The sequence below is a fragment of the Thermobia domestica genome, chromosome 11, assembly GCF_964235325.1.
Source record: "Thermobia domestica chromosome 11, izTheDome1.hap1.1, whole genome shotgun sequence".
NCBI lineage: Eukaryota > Metazoa > Arthropoda > Insecta > Zygentoma > Lepismatidae > Thermobia > Thermobia domestica.
In genome coordinates this window covers 167922688-167944984 of record NC_137464.1, presented here as the reverse complement: position 1 = coordinate 167944984, position 22297 = coordinate 167922688, and the positions used below count along the sequence as shown (strand labels likewise).

Below are 22297 nucleotides of genomic sequence, written 5' to 3'. Positions count from 1 at the left end.
CTAGGTCACACTTGAGCTGAGTTAGGTCTATGGGGGTGCTAGGTCATCTGCGGACTGAGATGAAAATTTCACTGTGGAACAATTTCACCAACCGGTCCCTTTCAAAAGAAAGTAGCCAATATTTCTTTTATCTAATAATAATTTTTATATTTTTAAATTGGTCATTTATAGGGGAACGTGGGGCATAATGGGGAAGCTAAGATGTTATCTTTTCTAAATTGGTAACCAATATATCAATTGCAGTAATTTTTTTGCGGTAGACACGTTGAACGTTTGTTGTAATATTTCAAAAATCAAATCCTTTCAAAAATATTGTTTTCGACCTTTTTGCTTAGCTTATTCCAAAAATGGCTCTTTTCCCCATTATGCCCCCTACATGGGGCATAATGGAACATTGGATTTCAGTCAACCCCATTATGCCCCTACCCCATACTGCCCCGTACACTATTACATGTATAATATCCAGCTCTAATATAGACTTATCATTATAAAACAACAATATATGATTACTATTATACAACACAACTTGAATTTTATGTAATATTTATTAGACTCAATAACCAAATATAACAAAAGATAAGTTGTAATGCGCCCCTATTCTCTATCTGTTCGGGATGCATTACATATTATTTATTTCTTATATTATTAGTTACTTGTTCAATTTTATCTGTTTAACGTTTAATATTTTTAGTTTGAATTGAATGTAGGTAATATGTCTGCTAATCTGCAACTAAAGATACTTTGAGTAGAAAACAAAGCAAATTATAAATTGATATATATACTTCCATGATGTTTCTGAGGATTTAGCAAGCGAGTTTATGTGTGAGATTTGAAATTTTTCGAAGGGTAAGCAAAAAGCTTGCGAAACAGAAGGAATTATTCTAGAAAAAAATAAGTGATTTACCTTATACAATATTATAAATACAGTTTGTGTCGAAGATAATTATAAAAATCATGCAGCATTAAGAAATTTTAGGTTGGGAGAGATCTATTTCTCTCTCCCATGTTCTTCTGCCACCAACATTATTAATCAATCATGAATCAACCAAATTAACATTAAATAAGAAAATGTACTTCTTCTAAATTACAAGTTTTATTATGGGACAAATGCATCTAGGTTACAGTTATTTCCAAATTTAAATTTGATATGCACAGGTCAGGAAAAAGTAAACTCAAGGAAGTAAGGGAGGTACTAGAAAAGTAAAATATATGTGTATATGTGTTTTACTATTATTATCTGCAAGTAATAGAATGAGATATAGACGGTCGTCTTTGTCAGGATGAAATTTAGGATATAATGGAGTTTTCTCTGCTGTTGGTATTGCTGCTACAATTGAATCCTGAAAAAAAAGGAAAATACTTTATTAAATATAATCAAAGGATGTAAGAAGATAGAATAAACAAAATACTACTTCCTAAATAAAAGATGGATGTAAATATTACATAAAACAAGAAGGAGTAAACTAAAAGAAAATATAAATAATATAGAATAATGGTTAATATAATTAATTAAGTTATAAAGATAAAAGATGAGCAGTAATACTTACCTGTGGAGGAATAACACCTCAGTTGCACCGAAACATCCTGTAAAGAAAGAATGTAAGTTAATCATAACTACAAAACACATATATTAAAAAGCCAAACTACTCTATTAAGAAAAAGCTAATGTAAAATTTAAATAAGTGAACTATGTTTTATTACTTGTACTCGCTAATGTTTTCCGTATTTTATATCTTTCCATTATCTCGTGTAAACAAGATTGTAACCTTTAATGTTCTGGATTAGAATAATTTAATATATTTCTTGACAATCATTTTAGTTTAGGATAATTTGAAGTATTGATTGATGTAAATTGATTTATGTTACGTGAGGTTTTAATGAATACTCACTTTGCGTTGTGATTGATTGTTTCCTTTTACAACTCCCATCGTTACCGCGAACCGAGAATTTTCCCCATTTTAGGAAAATGGGGTGGTGTATCCACTGGGCCACAGATGCTCACTTCTTCGCGGATGTAGACTAAGCACGAAGGACGACATTGCATCTTAAATTTTGACAGTTGCGCATACCCTAGATATCGGCAGCTGAAGATTAAATATTTTGTGATTGGGTTGCATATATGATGGATCTAGAAAACACCATACAGATTGACGCGCGTCTGCACCACATAAGTAAGACATCGGATGCTGGCCGGAGCAGAAGTGTTACAAAGTACTCTTTTTTAAAAAAAGAAATGCTGATAATTACTTCAAAAAGTATAAGGTACATTCTGAATTGGGCATTATGGAGAAAAAGAAAAAAATCTGATCATTGGGAATTGTACTACAAAGTTTATGTAGATTACATCGAATTATTGTCAGTTAAATCTTAATATTTCCTGACATCAAATCAACATAAACAAATTTTGAAATTGAGCATGAAAAACTTAAAGAAAACTGTGTATTCGAACTTTATATATAAATTTACACGATGAAATCAAAAATAGACAGGTATACAGTACAACTATTAAGTCTGAAGTAGATGTGAAACATTGGTAGAATCATGCTTTTTCTAACAGAATTTACAATAGTATTCAATTTCATCGTCATCGCTAACAACCCCGGCACACGAATTGTGGGCCCACTGATGACATCTCGTGCATGAAATCCAGCCCTCATTAGATTTGGACCAAAGGTTGCCACAATGAAGACAAGTTGCGTCATTGTCTTCTTCATCGGATGAGCTTGATGACTCTTTAACTAGTTTCCTTTTTCGACCATTCTTTGGTAGGTCTTTGTTTGAGGTTGGTTGCGCTATAGTACGTTCTTTTCGATACACCTTTGATTGTTTGGAATTCGCTTGAGATAATTGAAGTTCCTTTTTGTACGAAGATGCAGTTAATATGGCTGTTTTACCCTTTTTATGGGTTGTATGTTTTGTTTCTTGCTTAATTTTTGGAATAGCTATTATGTTTTGAGGCGAAGCAGAAGGAAAACTTGATGTTGATGGAGTTTGTTCTTTGTAAGAGCATCCGGGAATTTCTGCGTCAATCGAAGATTCAGATGTATTAGACTGTGTGCTTTGTGCGTGTGGTTTGAAGAGGGATTTGCTTGTTGCAGTTAGTGTAGGGTTTTCATTTCCTACTGACTCAGTGACGTTTATGCCTATGTCTGTTGCACCTGCAGGTAGAAAGTCTTCATCTGTAAACACGTTCATGTCCAAAGGCCAAATCCCAGCTTTCTTGGAAGCGTTAATTGCGTTTAGCATTGATGCTGCTCGCATAAATGCAGGGCCAAAGAGTTGAGATATGACTTGGAGCGTAACAACTTTTGGGTAATTGGTTCTAATCCATTTTTTAACCTCATCTTCATAGACTTGCTGAGTGGCCTCATAAAGCCGACGTCAAGTTGTTGAAGTCGGTGAGAGAAATGAGGAGGCAGACAAAGCAAAACTACCCCATTTTCTCTTCTCATGTCCTGTCAATTAAGTCTAAGTTTTTAGTGTGGGCGCTATGATCATCCAGAAGAAGAAGAAATGGTTTATTTGTAGACGCTCCTGAAAACATTAGGAATTTCTTGAACTATTTTTGAAAGAGTTCTTTTGTAATCCATTCAGTAGCACTAACTTCTGCCCATGATCCAGGTGAAAGGCCCATCTCAAATTCCTGCTGCATCCTTGCTCTAGGATAAATCATCATAGGTGGCATGTAAGCTCCAGCAGCTGAACAACAAATTACTGCAGTAACTGTTTCTCCTCTCTCTGTTGAAGTTACAGCTCCAACTTGAAGTTTCCCTTTTTCTGCGACAACCCTTGTATGTCCTTTAGGATTCACGGTTATTCCGATTTCATCTACATTATAAATATTTTCTGCAGAGAGATGATGTTCATGAATGACTCCAGCCAAAAGCTAAAAAAACTTGGAAACAGCTAACTTGTTGAACCCCATTGCGCGAGCTCCCGATGTAGATTCTGGTTTACGAAATGTTATTTCAGGGTGACGCTTAATAAATCCTTTTAACCAGTCAATTCCAGCCTTTTTCTTCTTTGTTGAAAGGAAATTGTTGAATTTTGTTTCTTTCTGCCAATTGAAACGCTAATTCTCTCAGTTCATTGCCAATTCATCAAAAAGTCGCCTCTCCATTTTCACTAAATAATCTACTAACTCACACTCCTGTTCATAGGTAAAAACAGGCTTGAAATGTCCCATTTGTTTCTGGAAACACTCAGGGTTTTACTCGTTCCTTGTTACAACGCCGCTCCAGCGTAGTCTGGGGAAAGTTGAACTGCCGGAAAGCTTTATAATATCTCATTTCACCACGTATTACACTCTCGATGGCCGCCTTTATATTTTCTTCCTCCCAACTTTGCCTCGTTGATTTCCTTTTATATGTGCGAACCATCCTAAAATGACAGCAAACAAGAGCTTATGCAATTCCAGCATTAACAAGAAATGTTTCGAGCTGGATAGTAAACTACACAATCGATATTTACAGGGCATAATGGGGTAATGGGGCAAAATTGTGTGATTGCAATACCGTTTTGTCCCACCCCGTTTTGCCTCAGATGAGTTGTACTGCTAAATCAACGAGTATCTCTGTTATAACCTACAATCCGTAAACCTCAAAAACACACAACAAACACAGAAGAAATATTCTTTCAACATACCAATAGTTTAAAAGTGTGCAATAAATACCGGTAACTTGCCTTACCTTGAGAAAGGAAAAAGCCCAATGGTTATATGCCAAAGCACGAAAACAAAGAACTGACACATAACACTGTTCCTTTTCAACTGGTAAGAACGCTACTCAAGGGAGAAAGCCCTTCGTCCTTGAGAGTCTTGTTTAGGCATTTATCGGTAGATTGCAGTAAATTACAGTTCGAAAAATACCGATAACCCGTTATGCCCCACGTTCCCCTAAATTGAGGAATATACGCTCTTGTTAATGAAACTTTACATGCCTTTAATAAAATAAGAGCTGATAAAAAAAGATATCACTTCTGTAGTATGATTCTCATTTGCTGTTTATCACCTGACAATATAACGTGTAATGCCATTGTCAATGAATGACTTTTCTTTAGCCACAAAACGGAAATTTAGGAAAATACTTGTTATACCGATTACATTACACTATCAACGTAAATATACTGTGTGAGGCAATACATGTATGAAAGACACGAACAGTGACTATCTAAAGAAGATTTACTTATAGCGACAACACGATGGCATAAAAAATATTTTACGATTCACACTAATACATTCAATGCAGAAGCACTTAAATTGTGTTTTCGATAGACTGAATGTTTTAAGTTTATTTTTATAATATTACACTGATATACAGATACAATGCTATTTAACTTTTGTGATGATTCCATAAGCCCCATATCGCACTAAAACGTTGAGAAAATCCTGTTTTATATTAACTTGTGCTTTATGCACAACGTATAACACTGCGTTATCCTGCTTTTGGAGAATATAGCTCTTTTTTCAGGTTGTAGTCGCACGTAAGTAAATGTCTTACAACACGTTGTAATAAACAAATCTTTTATATGGAGTGCGTAACGCATTTCTTCCTATTTTTACTTTTACCCTGGACAATTTTCCTATCAGTTTGAAACTCTGCATCATGCAAATTGTACCAGACCAGTTTTTGAGAAGCTACTATCGATAATCTGGTGTTTTTATATTTATGACATCGCTTTTCCTCTGACTTTAAGTACGAAAAGACGAAATAATGTTTTTCATTCCTCGGTTACTAGGCAACGAGTTCTGTCTATTCTTTGAATTAAGCAACTGAATACTACCGCCCCTACTGACGATAACCATATTTACACTATGGAAATAAAACATAGGAATTTGTAAAATGTCTTCTGCTCGGAACTACGATGAAATAATGGCTATATTAGATTGACGAAATAATGTTTTTCATTCCTCGGTTACTAGGCAACGAGTTCTGTCTATTCTTTGAATTAAGCAACTGAATACTACCGCCCCTACTGACGATAACCATATTTACACTATGGAAATAAAACATAGGAATTTGTAAAATGTCTTCTGCTCGGAACTACGATGAAATAATGGCTATATTAGATTTTACATACATCTATGAGTGTCCATATGGTTTATCTCGCTTGTGTAGTTGCTCTCAGGTACAAAATACTCTTTTACTATCCTGGATTTCGAAAAAGAAATTCGTCTGGAGTTTGCTCCCACTATTCTGAATGATGAAAAATAATTAACTGCTGTGATTCACCAAAAAAATCTTTTTTTTTAATTATATAAGAAAATACTTATCTTGTTTCTTGTAACTGCAACCTTCACAATATTAATCCAAACCCCACGTTGAACATTTCGGTAACGCTTGCAAAAGAAACTTGTGGTAGAGGAATGCTGGAAAGTTACTTCGAGTGATGTCCAAAGTACATCTCACACACAAGGGAACAATCATTTCCCTGCACTTTCATTTCTATTTGATGCTTAAACAGCAAGTAACTAGTAATTTCCACACTTGTACACAAATTTACAGACAGCCTTTTACCGAAACTCCATGTTCTAAGGGTTTCGTCGTTACCATTCCACGTTTACCTTTTTTCCACTGACTCGAGATAAAATTTCGGTCTAGACACATAACTCTTTATTATTATTATTATTATTATTATTATTATTATTATTATTATTATTATTATTATTAGTAGTAGTAGTAGTAGTAGTAGTAGTAGTAGTAGTAGTAGTAGTAGTAGTAGTAGTAGTATATCACATACCTTGCGTGAGTGTTATGCAAAATTAGGAACATTGTTATATTTCGAAATTGGAGGTCTATTATCTCAGAAAAGGAATCAATTTTTGAATTGGAAATTAAGAAATTATATATCTGATTGTTCAATAGGCTTACATTTTTAAAATCTTTTACAGATATAACCTACATCTTTTGATTTGGTCATAGTATACTGTCTGAAAATCTTTTGGATCTACCGGCCACTGTGGAAAGCTTAAAGCTCAACTACTCCACTATGGCCAGTCCGACCGTGTGCAAAGTCCCTATAAGAATAACATTGGGGCATTTTAAAAATAATCGAAAATATTATAAATTCAACCAATATTAGAGTTGAATTCATAGTTTTAGTGGTTGTTAAAATGAATAGCGACAGTTTTAATCGAATTCAGCTTCAAGGTCAATCCAATTCACTTCCCAGCGAAGGAGCAAGATTTTAAAAGTAATCATAAACAACAGATTTTAGTGTTGAATTGGTAGTTTTCTAGGTCGCTGAGTTTAACAGTATCAATTTTCATGATGTGCAAGTTCATCTTCACCCTTTGGGGTAGAGGTGGGAGAGGATAACATTTAAAAAATAATCAAATAAGGTAGCTAATTAGTAACTACTGTAATTAGAGCGAATTAAACACATTAACATATTTTCTCGCGCTTGCCAGGAACTCTGCGGATTGCTTGTTTTAAATATTACTTTATTGTGAATCTTAAGAAAAAAATACCTTCCCCTAAATTCACGTTAAATTACCTTTTGAGCACAGAATAGCATTTACCTAAATACGAGCCAGTGAACTATATAAAACAGTAAAAGTGACTCACTTATACTAGACGAAACCAAAATACTATAGAAATTTGCACAGAAAATCATTTTGTCTAGAAATCACGGGATAGGATTCTTTTCTTTTTTGTAAATAAGAATCCTAAGGGTGTATACTTTTGTCAGTAATAGAATGAAGAAAATACAATTTCTAGTTGAATGTTCCACTCAAGGCCGAGGCTATGGGAGAGGGAGACGGTAATGAGCATAATGAATTAAATGATGTAATGAAGAAAACAAGAGAACCATTAGAAAACACGGTGTTTGTCCACTACAGTGACCGTCTGGGGATGAGTTCGTACCAGGGACCAAAACGCAGCAGATGAAAATGTTCTATCATTTATTCATCAAGGCCTCTTTAGATAAGACTTTACTAACACAAGAATCCCTGAAGTTAGTGAGATGGAACATGAATTGCTAATTAATAGTAACTCAACAACTGTTGCAGCACGCTTAAAGATTACGCTCTTAAAGAAAGGAAAAAGAGCAATCTCTACTTTCGGAACCATAAACTATCCGACCGTCTATTTTGAAGTGTCCAAGATGATAATTCGCTTATACGACATAGCACGTTTAGAATTCAGCATATTACGAGTAATTCTTAATTAAGCAAAATTGAACACATGTTTCAGCGTTTCCTACAGGAGAAAGTAGGGACATTTATGGAATATATAAGTTCTGGTTTTATATTGATTAAACTGGGATGAAGCATTACTCCTATTAGTATTTCTATCATCTATATCGAAGGCTTATAAGGTGGGCGGAGGGGTATTTGGGTTAATGTGGTGAATGGATAAATATGATGTATCAAATAATGAAATGTCATATCAGATAGCTTATCTTGTAATAGGAAGTTTCCGGATTGGATTTGTAGTACAGCCTTGTTTTCGTTCCTCTGCTTGTCTGTGGATACGTCAACAGTATTGCCATTGTATTTAAAAATATACAAATTTAGATTACAGACTCCATTTTTAAATTTTTACTACACATACACTTTTCATAACGACACAAATGTAAATTTTTCTACATAGTGATACTTAACATGATAATTCTTAATACACAAGATAATCGATTTATATGTAAAAAAAATGCTACCGTACTGTAAATATTATAAATGTACCAGTATAGGTGGACCCTTAGATAGCAAAATTCACATTTGAAGTTCTTACTGGATGAAGAACTTAGGAAAACGTATTAGAAATCTGAAGTTTGTAGAAACTATAACTTTAACGTCCTTCCTTATTGTTTTGATTTTTAATTAATTTCTAGAACAGTCCTCTAATGTAAAAATATTAATACATACATCGAGATCGGATAAATATTCAAGAATGTCAATCTTACTTTGAATTCACTATAAACTTCTGACTAGTAAAATATCCTTTTCTTTTCGAAGTCTAATCATTTTCTGGCAATATATAAAAATACACATCTTGCGACTATTGCATGTGGACATCGAGAATAAAGAGAAAAATTGTTACTAACGTACGTTTTCTCTTGTGTTAAAGTTACAATAAATATACGACGGTAACAAAGTATCTTGTGTATGTGAAATAGTTTCTATTCTTATCTCCTAACTCGTACTATATTCTGTAAGTTAATAGTAACAATAACACACTTATAAGCACAAAAATGAATGTCACATTATACGATTGTAACGAAAGAAGATTTTCATTCTTTCTTCTTCTTTTTCTTTTAGTTGAGTAAATTTATGCACATTCTTGACCTAAAACAGGATTCATGTACCGTACGAAATATACTTAATATACGTAACTTGAACATACAACTTTTCTTGAAATTCGATAATAAACAAATATCCGCAATGTAACTGTCGCAGCACGGCGTTGTTTAAAATGAGTTCCTATCTGTGGAGACTGTGACTTATATCAATACTTGTTACAATATCCTACTCAGACATGTCTTCTTACCGAAACCTAGATTACCTTCCGGATTGTAAGCCCAAAAAAGTTTAGCCTAGATTCCTATGTCCCTTGGGTTTGGTTACAAGAGAAAACTATTTTTCTTTCGTTCTGTTATGGAGTAACCATGCGAATTATTTAATAGAATTGAAAGATCTGAATCTTTTTGCGAAGTAAATATACAAATAACATGTAGAGAACAATCATAGAATGTTGCAAAATAAACATAGAAACAGAAAGTGACATAACGCATGATGTCAGATTCTAGGCGGTAGAGGGTACACCATCAATAGAACAACAGTAACAGAAACAAAAGAAGTAGACTCACAAGGAAATCACATAGATCTATCTTCAAACGTTGGTAACACTGTACATCACGACTTCACAGGTATGGTTTTACTCGTAATTAGATTTTCTACATGTTATAATTTGTGTTTCGAGCCACTTAACAAAACATTATTTTGTGCTCAGTTGGCAACACTGTGTTACATATAATGCTATTGAGCATGTCTGTGGGTACAATGTTTCCCAATTATACTGTTGTGTCAATGTTATTTGGATTACTTTAATCATTTTGAAGTTCTTCCTGTGTTTGCATAGCTATCTTCAAATGAGCTAGCTAGCGTTTGCATAGCTATCTTCGTGTAACGTGGGTTCCTGTCACCACGGCATGGCGCGTCCTCAGGTTGCGGATCGAGGAGAAGGCCTCTAGATATAGAGGTTAGCTGCGAATATACTGAATAAGCAGTCGCGGACAGACGACTAGGAGTGGTCCTCCAGCTTGGGTTTGGGTAAGGCTAACACCCTCATCCTGTAAAAAAAGGTACTTGTTCAGAAACATTCACAAAAGCCTCGGACAAGGACTGATAACTTGGCACGACATCAGCAAAAGAAAATGGACATGAGATTTGGAACATGGAATATTAGAAGTCTTTATAGGCCAGGCGCGTTAAAATCTATAACGAGTGAGTTAGAGAAATACAGGATGGATTTAGTAGGAGTTCAGGAAGTTAGGTGGGAAGGAAATGGATCTGAGAATTCCGGAAATTTTACGTTCTTTTACGGGGAAGGAAATAAAAATCACCAGTTAGGAACAGGGTTTTTCGTTCACAAACGAATATTACCAGCAATTAAACGGGTTGAATTTGTTACTGACAGACTTTCTTTTATTACTCTTAAGGGACGGTGGTGTGATATTATTGTTTTAAATGTACATGCTCCAACTGAGGATAAGGGTGACGATATAAAAGACAGTTTTTACGAAGAAGTGGAACGGATATTTGACCAACTCCCGCGATACCATATGAAGATTCTATTAGGGGATTTCAATGCGAAGGTAGGAAGAGAGGATATTTTCAAACCGATTATAGGGAACGAAAGTTTGCATAAGGAAAGTAATGACAACGGTGTTAGACTCGTGAACTTCGCAACATCCAAAAACCTAATCGTGAAGAGTACAAAATTCCCACATCGCGACGTTCATAAATATACTTGGACATCACCAGACGGAAAAACACATAATCAAATTGATCACGTTTTAGTACATAGAAGAAGACAATCTAGCATAATTGACGTCCGGTCGTTTAGAGGGGCTGATTGTGACACTGATCACTACCTGGTAGCAGCGATAATACGGGAGAGATTATCGTTGAATAAAGGTAATACTCAATGTCCGAAAACGGAGAGATTGAATTTAAAGAAATTAGAAGAGAGCCAGGTAAGAGAGGAATACCAGATTGAAGTTTCGAATAGATTCTCTGTTTTAGAAGTCTCGGAGTGCACTAGTGTTGAGGATGCTTGGATTAAAATTAGAGATAGCATTAAAAGTGCAGCAATAGAAAAATTGGGACACGCGGAAATACGTAGGAACAAACCATGGTTCGACCAAGAATGCATTAAACTAGCAGAGAAGAGAAAACAGGCAAAATTACGGTGGCTACAAAATCCGAATGAAACAACTACACAAAATTTCGCAGATATCAGGCGGGAAACTTCCAAAACTTTTAGAACAAAGAAACGGGACTTTTTGAAAGCTAAAATTAAGGAACTTGAAGATAATAGTAAAAATAAAAATATTCGGGACATGTATAAGGGGATCAGCGAATTTAAGAAAGGCTATCAACCTCGTGCTTATATATTAAAGAAATCTGACGGGACAGTTCTCACTGATACGGATAGCCTCTTAAATAGATGGAAAGATTTCTTTGACGATTTGCTGAACACGCAGCCAAAAACTAATGTGCGTGGAGAAAAGGAGATACACACCGCAGAACCGTATATTGCAGAACCCAATCGAATAGAAGTGGAAGCCGCTATAAAGAAATTAAAGAAACACAAATCTCCAGGGGTAGATGAAATTCCGGCTGAATTAATTTTAGCTGGAGGCGAAAAATTGCGGAACAAGATACACAAACTCATTCTCCTTATCTGGAACAAGGAAGAATTGCCACAAGAGTGGAAAGAGTCAATAATTGTTCCAATTCACAAGAAAGGCGACAAAACTGACTGTAATAATTATCGAGGCATTTCTCTTCTGTCAACATCCTATAAAATCCTTTCAAATATTCTGTTAGCTAGATTGAGCCCATACACAGATGAAATTATTGGAGATTATCAGTGCGGATTTAGACGAAATCGATCAACTATCGACCGAATATTTACCATTCGCCAAATACTCGAAAAGAAGTGGGAATACAATACCCCGGTACATCAACTATTTATTGATTTTAGAAAGTCTTACGACTCGGTTAGGAGAGAAACATTATACAACGTTCTTACAGAGCTTGGAATACCGAGAAAGCTAATTAGATTAATTAAGACATGTTTAAGTGAATCCCAAAGTAAAGTCCGGGTAGGAAAATTTTTGTCCACGAGCTCCCACGTCGAAAATGGCCTGAAACAAGGAGATGCGTTGTCGCCATTATTATTTAACTTTGTACTGGAATACGCCATAAGGAAAATCAAAGATAGCAACCAGGGCCTAGAGTTGAACGGCATTCACCAGGTTATGGCATATGCTGATGATGTAAATTTAATAGGGGATGATAGTAGAACAGTAGAAATAAATGCAAAGATATTATTAAACGCTTGCAGGGACATGGGTTTAGAAGTAAATGCAGAGAAAACTAAATACATGGAAGTGCGTCGGAACCGTAATACGGCAAATTGTGAAGGCGTTAAAATATTAATTAATACTTTTGATAAAGTGGATACTTTCAAATATTTAGGGTCAATATTAACAGACGAAAATCATATTCACGAAGAAATTAAATGTCGACTAAAAGCAGGGAATTCGTGTTACTATTCGGTTCAAAATCTCTTGTCGTCGCGAATTCTGTCGAGGAATTTGAAGCTTAAAATATATAAAACGATAATCATGTCTGTTGTTCTGTATGGTTGCGAAACATGGTCGCTTACTCTGAGGGAAGAACATAGACTGAAAGTATTTGAGAACAGGATCCTGAGAAGAATATTCGGACCCAAGAGGAACGAGAATGGGGAATGGCGAAAGCTTCATAATGAGGAACTACATAGTTTATACGGTTTACCCAACATTGTTAGGGTCGTCAAGTCTAGGAGGCTTAGGCGGGCAGGTCATGTAGCTAGAATGGAAGAAAGTAGAAACGCTTTCAAAGTCTTGACTGGTAGACCCATAGGAAAACGACCATTAGGAAGACCTAGGCGCAGATGGGAGGATAATATTAAGATGGATCTCGCAGAGATAGGAATACAAAGTAGAAACTGGATCCAATTAGCTAAGGATAGAAGTCAGTGGAGAGCTTTTGTGAACGCGGTACTGAACCTCCGGGTTCCATACGCCATAGAGTGAGTGAGTGAGTTAGTTAGTTATCTTGAAATGATTCTAGATCCCTTTCCTCTGTATCTTCTGTGTTTTGCGTGTCGGCACGTAAAACTTTGGATTTCTCACTTTTCTCCACGCCTCTATCGATTGCGCATAGTTTGATTGGACAATGCTACTATCAATATAAGATGTTCCCTTATCAGCATCAGGTGTTTTTGATGTAGCCGATGGCTTTATGAAGCTGTATGTCACTGTTCATTTTGATACGGGTTCAGATTATGTCTACAAAAAGTACTTATTTGTTAAAATAAAGAATATGTTTTCTTCTTTTTACGAGAAGCATCTATGTATGAACATAAGAAATTTTTATCACAATTATGTAATATACTCGTTGGCGTCGCAGCACATTAGCTTTTGGGGGGACAGACTACCGGGTGTACTGGGAAGTATGGAATACCTCTAAAAAGGGAAGACGCGGGTTATGTAATGCCCAAGAAAAGAGGGAGTCCTTCCCAGGAAAATTAAAAAAAAGTCTTCGTACATTACAATTTAAAGAATATTTCAGTCAAAAAGCAAACAAAAACTTTAACATTGTTGGTTGGGTTTTATTTTCCCATTTGATTTTTTTTTTGAAAATGTGATACTAAAAAAATAAAAAAATACACACACTACAGTTTTTCTATTCAAAAAATTCAACTGAGTTCTTCTCATTAAATTTAACCTTGTTTTACAATTTTAGTTACACTTAAATGACACCAAGTATCTGTGAAAAAAATAAAATAATGATAAAAGGTAGTGTGAAGTGAATATTCAGAAACAATACACTTTTGAAAACAGGTTTTATTCCTGTAAGCCTACGTACAACTATTGTAAATGAGGATCAACAATGTATAGTTAAAAAATAGTTTTTGAAGGCAAATCAACCTCGCCTCGTTGCCTGCTATCTAAACAAAAAAAAGTTAGTACTTTTACAGTTTACACCAGCTTCACCTTCATAGGGATAAAAACTAACTGCCTTTTTTACAATTAGAAACAAACTTTTGTTACTTTTTCATAACCACTTAGTCTAATATTGTTTTATGAACGAAGCAAACTGCTATATGGTTGAGTCCCTTTTTCGTCATAGTTAACCTATGATACTTGAAATATTAAGGGGGCAGGCGATAACCGTTTAACAAATATTGTGGGAACACGTCCCCGCTGTCCCCTGTAGGATTGACGCCCGTGAATATACTATAAACAAACTCTCAGCTCCTTCCGCTTTTGTCTCTAATTTACACTAAGCAACGTGCAAACAAATTCATCCTAGAAAGTAATTCTTTAGTATTTCGCGCATGGAACAGCCATTACATTGTATGAGCACTACCAGAAGTGTCCGTTCTGAGCATGGGAAGAATAAAATTTAATAAATATGAAATCAGAATTTGAATATTGCAGAAATTGTTCCTTTTATCAATTTGGATTGAGAATGATCAAAAATGCTAAATCGCGTACTTTTAAATGAACATATTACTTACCGAACACATTATGCTCTACTTAAATAAATCACGATGGTACAGACTTCCAGGTTAAAGAAAAATATGAATAATTGAGAAGATTCCCCTTTTTCCTTTTTAGAAGTCGAGTGCTCATATATTCCATTACTCTTAGTTAAGAGTTTTTATATCGAATTTCGCACTTCGATCTTTAGCGAATCTTCTGATTAGTCACTCTCTGAATAACGGACTTACAATTTGGCTATTATTTATTTTTAACTTTAGGAGGATTAAACACATATTTAATTATTTTCAATTAAGAGTTTATTTACCGAATTTCATACCTCCAACTTAAATATATCCTTACATTCAAATCTTCCAGAAAAAAGAGGAAATAAAGGGAAACTCGTATATAGAAATGACCCTTTTTAAGAGCAGGTTTTATTGAGACGCTGAATTTCACACCTCCAACTTAAGCAAATTTTCACATTTGACACTTTCTGAATAAAGAAAAAAAATGAATATTCTAGAAACGATGCCTAGCATGAAAGTTTTCGAAAACGTAGAAACACGTCTTTCTAAAAAAAAAAAAAAAAAAAAAAAAAAAAGTTTAGTGAAGAGTGTAGCTATATACCGAGTTTCACTTCTTGACATATACAATTCTCGACCTCTTAAATACATCTTTCAATAAATTCTTCTTATTGTATCTCTTGATTTCGGTAAAAGATAGATATTCTGTCCCAAGTGTACGTTTCTTTCTATAGTATGGCTGGGCCGATGATAAGGCAGTCACTTCTACTCTCGAGTAAAGCATATAGTTACCAAAATAACCACTATAGGCACAATCTGTCCCGATATCTGGGGTTCCAACTACTTACACGTTGTCAATGTAACAGTCATTTATTTTCTACTTGTTTGGCAAAAAGCAGTCGCCTGCTATTTGACTCAATGTGTAAACGATGTTATCAAGTGAAGATCCAAAGAAGATTTCTGACTAAAACTCGCCCTAAACATATCAATTATTTTAAAACACAATGTTACTATGGATTAAAAGAGCATTTTACTATATTTTCGGAGCGTGATATAATGCAGTGCTTTTATTCTTTTTATAAAACCATTCGGACACCTATTCGAAAGTGTAGTAAGAAAAACCAATGCACATTAAAAGTCTGCACTGACCAGAATTTTTAGCCCGGGCCCGGCCCGCCTGTGAAATTGTGATGCGAGGTCCGACACGAATCCGAAATATGTTTTAGCATTTAGGCAAGAGCATGTGTAATAATCAAATGAGCCCGAAATAAGACCGAATTAGAGAAACTTAATAATTAGCGCAAAGTGATTTTTATTTATAACAATTAGAGATTTAGTTTTGCGGTTGTGCTTTAAAAGTTCTTCAGAAAAAAGGGTCCAATAAATGTCGCTGTACACTCAGAGAAAAATCCGTTCTCCGCACAGCGGTATATTGTACAAATACACAGTATCCTCTTGCTCACTACAGAAATCAGTACGGAGCATACGTTATCCGTATGCTACATAAGCACTGCCCTTAGATGTTATATCACGCCGTTGCAGGATGTCTGACATCTAACAGTTTTCCGTACTTATGTTACCTTCGTCGGCTATATGTTATATACGTCCATTTGTATGTGAGATCCTGACCGCCTACATTGTTCCATACAGAAAGTACGTATAGATGGAACACTTATACAGAAAGTATTATAAAACATGCGTTTTCAGTTGTACGTTTGCTGTACGTTAAGTGTATAAACTACAAGAATTGCGCATGTAACTTATCTATTTAAGTACGCCACCTACAATTTCTTTTCTCGGTGCAGTATATTTGCAAAGTTAGGACCGAAAAGGTCAGAGAAATCCAAATTGATAGGGTAAGAACTCCGAATAGAGACCCTAAAAGTTAAGATGCTATATATTGGTTAATTATAGCATAAACAAACACTGTTGTTACTTTAATATATTCTGTGGAATGTCTATTGCAAACTATTGCAATACATAAAAGTATAGCAATAAAAAATTACATTGAAAAATGTGACCAAAGTTGCTACACTCTCACTTTTATGAGGGGTACCTAATAAGAGACCCAGGCTTTTTGTGTACTCTTAAAAGAGTTCTTGTATTAATTCACCATTCAACACTGCCAAATAATGTGATAGCGCAAAAATATAAAACAACACACTTTCAATCTAACTCACTTTTTCAGTTTTAGAATACTGTAAAATTTTACACTTTTTGTGCGCATAAACTGCAACGACTTTTCATAACTTCTTTTAATGTTCAAATATGTACCAAATGAGAATAAATGTGTTCGAAATGACAGTACAATGCCAACGAAACCACTGGCTCTATGCACAGGACAAGGTCTAAGAGACTACTTTGTGAATACAGAAATGTCGATACAAATGAGCTCCTAACGTAAAACCCAATATTACTATACAGGTCACATTATGAGATCGGTCTCATATATTGAACAAGTTAAGAGTCTCATAATAAGACATTCGACCGATAAACAAATGACTAACGCCATCTTAAATATAAGTGGAAGAAAATCAGTAACTCATTACATGTTGCAATACGTATATTCACTGGTATAAACGAAAGTAAAGATAGAATGAATATCAATTTACCTTCACCATTTTCAGCCCCTGATGTGTGCACGTTAAGTAAACTTTGTAGAGGCACAATTTCTTCCAGCTTCCACTATACTAACAACTCTCCACATAACAAGCTCACGTGACTTCCGGTGCTGTGATGGGCTATTACCTTTTGTTTTTGCTCGCTTCTACTAGATTCCAGCTCTTGCTTCACAAGATAGGTAGGAGTCTCAACTTAGATGCCTATCCTCATATTAGGGATTATTACCCTATATGTTATGAAGGCGCGAGTCCGGTCCACGGGCCAGGTCGGGATCGGCCCGAGCCCGTGCAGACCTCTAATGCACATAAACACAGAGTGCCAATAATATAAAGACATAATAAATACTTAAGGCTTCTTATACCTCATACAATACATGTCGGTACTTGCATGTTAAAAAAGCTCTTAATCTCGACAGAATGAAGAAATAGTATATTTAATTGTGCTAGACGAAAGAGATCCTACTGTATGCTAACATGCTATGTCTAGGTCAAAATAAACACTTCTAGTAAGTAAAATAAACAGTGGCGGCTAATGTTAGTGTTGCAGCGTTGCGCAACGACCAAAGTATTTCAAGAAAAAATATTATTAGCAATAGTAGTAAAGAACAGAAAAAATACTTTCTAATACTCCCATATATACTTGAGATAACATTTTTTTACTTCTGTAACTGTCCGTTTCATTAATCCGTTTTAAAAAGCGAAAAATAATCCGTCACTGAGTCTCTAATTTATATTGTGTTGCAGCGAGCATACCGCGACCAGATTCCTTCAGTGCGGGAATTGGAACGAATGTTAAGTCTCCTTTCCCCTATCTCAGAAGTTAAAGGGTCTGGTCGTTGCAGTGCTTCTGCAACACAGCACGGTTTTCAGTGAATGAGAAGCTTTTTCGCGCTAAATAAGCTTTCTGAATTTTATTTCACTAGTAATAACAAATGAAATTTTTTTTATGCATTCATATTTTTAAATTACGGTACTTATACTGAAGCAAATTAATATAATAACTATAAAAAAGTGATAGCAGAATTACAAAATAAGAAAGAAAATATGTAGTAGAGCAGAAATCAAATGAAAGTGGATCCGCATTTACAAGTTAATTCTTAGCTTATATAGATAATGAAGGTCTCTTCTACAGTAATTTGTGAACCAAATATTAATAAGTCAATATGCAGAATTCCCGCCCCCCTCTGTGGATAGTATTTTAGTATATACATATTTCTTTCATAAAATAAGTATATTTTATACTCTTGATAAAACTGTATGGTGGGGAACGCCACATTTAATTTGGGAGTAGTTAGCAATGCTGAGAGTCGTAGCCACGAGGGGGTTCCACCGGGTCCGGACCTCCGAAAAATTTCGAAACTTGACTAACATTTGTAGACTTTTCTAACGAAGTATACTTGTTTAACAGAGAAATGATTGATGTGCGCTAAATATTTTATTTTACACCTCATCATGTACTCTTTCTTTTCTAATAGAAATAATCATTAAAAAAAAAATATAGGCGACAGTAATTAAGAATTACTTACCTTTTCGGGTACAGTATAAGACAGGTTCGTTATTACGTAGACGTATTGGACCTTCCTCAAATACTTTGGACCCCTCCCAGCTAACATGTTCCTATATCTGGCGGGTTTCAAGGTTGCTTTCCAGAACGTTGATAAAAATTGTTTCGCCTCATGTGGAAGTATATAGTGTTTATCGTGCATTGCGTAACAACCAAAACGGATGATTTGGAATGTAGTTTTTTTCTTTTACGCATATGTGTGTGGGTGTGTATTGATATATGAATAGGGTTGCCAACTCTGTAAAATAAAAAAAAACGGAACTTCCTCAAAATTCTCTATGATATAGGTCTCAGCGTGAAGTATCTCTGGTCGGGCCTATCCATGGAAACGAAATTCACTATCGTGAACAAAAGTGCATTAACATATATATTTTTTATGTCCTTAGAACATTCACTAATAAGCTTAATAGATACATTGTGCTATAAATGAGAAACTGGAATTGATCAATCAGCATTGATCATTTTTTTATATTTACCAGTAAGTACCATTTCTTTAAAATTATCGAAACAGATGAACAAAAGTATAATAATCTTTAGGTGACAATTTTGGATTTGGAAAATGAAATTCACTCTTTAAACATATAGTCTCTATTTCAACTATAGGGAATTGCTTTAAAAAGTCCTTTTCCACTCTTAATAAACGCATAAAATTCCTTGAAAGTAAATTTTAAATTTTCTTTCATACAGTCCCTGTTATCTTTCTAAAACTGTCTAAACAGCTGAACAAAATATATTAATCGTTGATAGATGTGAAAGGTAAAAGTTTTGAGTGTACAGAATGACAGCTACTTTTCAATATCTATACTTCGAACTAGATACAAATTGAAAAAAAAAAAAAAACGGTTATAAAGGAGCTGCTGAGAAGTTCGTACCCGTTACCGGCTTTAATCAAAATAACAGCAATTTTTCCGGCCAGGTCAATGAAAAGCCGGCCAGTTGACAGCCCTATGTATGAATATGTAACATTCGCAATGAATATACCAGTATCTCTTTGGTATAAGCTGTTTTGGTTATTAGTTATTAGATTTAATTTTATTGTGTGTGCTTTAATTCTGTACATAACCTACAAATTCTGAATGAATTGCATACCATGACTTCTGTAAATAACTTACAAAAAAATTGCCCAGCTTTCAACCCAGGAAAAACTTACAATTAAGGCTTAGACAAAACAAGCAAAGTGCAATTCAGGAGAGTGTTCGAAAAAAAAAGTTTAAATTTACAGGACATCTTATGGCAGTAATGTTGTATGCACTAGATACATTTCCACAATTTATTTTCAATTTGGGGGCGCGGTGGCTCAGTGGTAGAATGTTCACCTCTGGTGCTTGGAGTCCCGTGTTCGATCCCAGCCCCCGCCAAGTGAACTTTGTGGTGGACAAACACCGTGCTCGTGGGTTTTCTCGGGGTACTCCCGTTTCCTCCCACTTTCTTCATTCCACCATTTCACTCATCTCTCATTATCACCGTCTCCTTTAGCCTAACCGGCATAACGGGGACGTAAAACTTACAGATTTTTATTTTCAATTTTTCTAGATAAATTGTGAATAAAGCGTATTCAATGTACATTTTTTATAACATTAATCTCTGCTACGAACTCTCTTCAGTCTACACTGAAGAGGAATTCGGATCACTGTCAGGGACTGAGTTTGCTAGAATGAATTGTTCTCAATAATCTAGAAAAAAATATTTAGTGAATCTACAAAGCTTCTGAAATTAATATTAACTGTACTTATGGCGTCAGTAAAAGAAGATAAGTTTTTTTTTACATCAAAAAGTATTGACACTTTGAAGAAATTGAATGTCCGAAGAAAGGTTATCACCATTGGTTATGCTTTCCATCGAAAAAGACTTGACAATAAGAATACTAGAGTTCAACCAGCAGTGACGACGCCAGAGGGGGGGAAGGGGGCGAGCGCCCCTTAGTAGCTACTTCTGCCCCCCTGACTGCCACCTAGACTGCCCCCCAGACTTCTACAATCTTTAAACATTCTACATGTGGTATTTTATATCAGTATCATAACCAATTTCATTGTCAAATTGTAGTCTACTTTCCATGCATTTACTATGTGGTAGACTAGTCCTCAGGCTTTCTTCTTTGAGCGTCTAGGTATGCACACATATTTCTGTTTTCTAACTTAGCGCCTTTTGAGGTAAATTTTAGCTATACTTCTTTCTTACGACTTTTAATTATTGTACCTAGCGAACAATAGTAGATTTGGTCGACTTGTTTTCTTCTCATTGGATCAACTTCGATTGGAAACAAAAGAAAGGTAACACCAGTTCCGTAACTTGTTTGTATTTATCCAGGTTTGAAGTTTTCAGTTTCATATTTTGTTTTATTTAAAGGTTCTATACTTCTTTTTTCTGAAACATTATTTTCGGCTTTCAATATTCAGAGGATGTGCTTATATAACATTGGGAACTTTGAGAACCCATTATGTCGAGAGCTTGAGCATACCCAATTCATTCTGAATTATGCTACCGACGAGTTCCAAAGAAATGCTCAGAATCTGTGACACAAGTTTCGCTCAGACGGTAAAAACTGAGAAAGCGGGGTGCAGTCAGACCTCAGACTATAATAAGTATATCGTGAGTTTACTATACACTTTAAACAATATATAAATAATAGCTTAAATTATTTTTGTCACTCAAAAACTAGTGTGGCCCAGGCCCTTCGGCCCTGAGCTATATCCACTACTGGCTGAAATGCTGCAATTTTTAAGAATAATGTCACAAATTGCATCCATGATTTCGGGAAGAGTTATTGCTTTCAATCATCCTGGATGTAAAGCATAATTGGTTGAGAAATCGCCGTGTTTATACTAAGCCATTTCTTTCTCCACCACTGTATATAACGGAGGAGAGTCCCGTAGTGTTTCACTGATTTCCTAATTAATTTACTTCCGTGACTTTCCTTGGTGGAACAAAAATGTTATAACAGTTAGGATCTGGATGTTCGTGAAATTATGTGTTTGGGCACACATAATCACTTCAGAGGCCTGATAAAAAATAAGAATTTCATTATTAATATGAAAATTTGTATTTGTACATACAGAGATATGGTTTTCTAAACTACGGTTTCATTTTTCTACCTAGTACCTACACTCCTTCTGGATTGGACTAGAGAGAGAGAGAGAGAGAGGATATAGTACTAGACGAATGTGTTACTTGTAGCATACGCGAAAGTAATTCAATTTATGTTTAGGCTTCAAACGTTTCATTGAAAAATATTGCATGTGCAGACGTTACTAATTTGTTAGTTACAAATTTTACTTGAAATAAGTTTAATTTATAATCATATAGGTCTCATATGAAAACAGCAACGA

At 35.0% G+C, this 22297-nt stretch overlaps 1 long non-coding RNA gene across 1 annotated transcript in view; it reads left to right on the top strand.

Moving 5' to 3' along the window:
* The first annotated feature begins 757 nt into the window (after nt 1–757).
* LOC145663696 (uncharacterized) overlaps nt 758–22297 on the top strand; it is a 37223-nt gene continuing 15683 nt past the window's right edge. The window contains exon 1 of the long non-coding RNA XR_014127232.1: nt 758–846. This is a non-coding gene — a long non-coding RNA (uncharacterized LOC145663696). The remainder of the gene's footprint in view (nt 847–22297) is intronic.